The following is a 1,968-nucleotide window of genomic DNA, read 5'->3' on the forward strand; positions in this document are numbered from 1 at the left end:
TGATGTAGTTGGGACTATCCTCAAAGTTCTAGGGCAGAAAAGCAGGCTTGGACTGGAGCATAGGCCAAGAGAGAGTAAACATACCTCTCCCTAGATCATACAACCTTGGAAGAACTGAAAACTTACAGGTCCCTAGTACCAGCAAGGGTTACTGAGAAGAATCAATAAGACAAATAGGAGGATGTTCTGAACAAGCAGCTCCAACCTCCCAGGCAACCATCTATTGCTAAAGAGCTCATTCAGTGGAAAGGAGAAAATATATATCTATTTATTTTTCTCTTCTCCCTGCACATAACTTGAGAAAAGCAAAAGTAAATTCTAACCATGAGGGAAATCATACATATCCAGGCTGGCCAGTGTGGCAATCAGATTGGCACAATGTTCTGGGAGGTGAGCAGTGATGAACATGGCATACACCCCACTGGCACCTACCATGGGGACAGCAACCTGAAGTTGGACCAGATCTCTGTCTACTACAACGAGGCCATTGGTGGCAAACATGTTCCCCAGGCCATGTCGGTTGATCTTGAGCCTGGAACCGTGGACTCTGTTTGCTGTGGACCTTTTGGCCAGATATTCTGGCCAGACAACTTTATCTTTGGCCAGTCCAGGGCAGGAAACAATTGGACCAAAGGCCACTATATGAAGGGGGCAGAGCTGGTGGATTCAGTCTTGGATGTGGTGTGCAAAGAAGCAGAGAGCTATGATTGCCTGCAAGGTTTCCAGCTGACCCACTTACTTGGTGGAGGCACAGGCTCAGGGATGAGCACCCTGCTCATTCAGCAAAATCTGAGAAGAGTACCCTGACCACATCATGAATACCTTTAGTGTGGTTCCATCACCCAAAGTCTCAGGCACTGTGGTTGAGCCCTACGATGCCACTCTCTGTCCACCAGTTAGTAGAAAACACAGATGAAACTTACCGCATTGATAATGAAGCACTCTATAATATCTGCTTCTGAACCCTCAAGCTGACCCTGCCAACTTACAGTGACCTCAACCATCTAGTCTCTGCCACTATGGGTGGTGTCACTACCTGCCTTTGCTTTCCTGGCCAGCTTAATGCTGACCTCTGGAAATTGGCTATAAGCATGGTCCCTTTCCCTTGACTCCACTTCTTCATGCCTGACTTTGCTCCTCTCATTAGCTGTGGGAGCGAGCAGTATCATGCCCTGACTGTGCCTGAGCTCAATCAGCAGGTCTTTGATTCCAAGAACATGATGGCGGCATGTGACCCTCGCCATGGGCAATATCTCACTATTGCTGCTGTTGTACAAAACAAAAAACAGTAGCTACTTCATTGAGTGCATCCTCAACAATGTCAAGACCGCTGTTTGTGATATCCCACCCTGTGGCCTCAAGATGGCTGTCACCATCATTGGCAACAGCACTGCCATCCAGGAGCTCTTCAAGCGCATCTCAGAGCAGTTCAGTGCCATGCTCCACAGGAAGGCCTTCCTCCACTGGTACACAGGGGAGGGGATGGACGAGATGGAGTTCACCAAGGCTGAGAGCAACATGAATGATCTCGTTTCTGAGTACCAGCAATACCAGGATGCCACTGCTGAAGAGGAGGAGGATTTGGGTGAGGAGGCAGAGGAGGAGGCCTAAGGGAGACATCCTGCCATCTCAGTCTTCTCAATTCTTCCCAACATTCTTTGCCCATCACCCTTTTCCTCTAAAGTTTGCATTTTCTGCCTTCATCCTTTTTCTCTCCTTTGTGAGTGCTGAGCTCTCTGCCCTCTCATCTTCCTTTCTTATATGTCCTGTCCCATCAGTAATATACATCTTTCTTCCCCACTCCCAGATTCTCTCCAAGAAGCAGAATGTCTCCAACCCAGAGCCTGAATTTAGGGGACTTTGTGCCCACTAGGTGCCCTGAACTAAGTTGGTGACCAACAGGAAAGGTCCAGAACTCTTTGGCTTTCCTTGATAGAGAAGGGGACCAAGATGTTATATTCCTAGTAG

General features: G+C 48.1%; 1 pseudogene; it reads left to right on the forward strand.

Annotated features, from left to right (window-relative positions):
- The first annotated feature begins 324 nt into the window (after positions 1 to 324).
- Positions 325 to 1,611, forward strand: LOC122731222 (annotated as a pseudogene).
- Positions 1,612 to 1,968: the final 357 nt, after the last annotated feature.

This window comes from Dromiciops gliroides, chromosome 6, assembly GCF_019393635.1.
Source record: "Dromiciops gliroides isolate mDroGli1 chromosome 6, mDroGli1.pri, whole genome shotgun sequence".
NCBI lineage: Eukaryota > Metazoa > Chordata > Mammalia > Microbiotheria > Microbiotheriidae > Dromiciops > Dromiciops gliroides.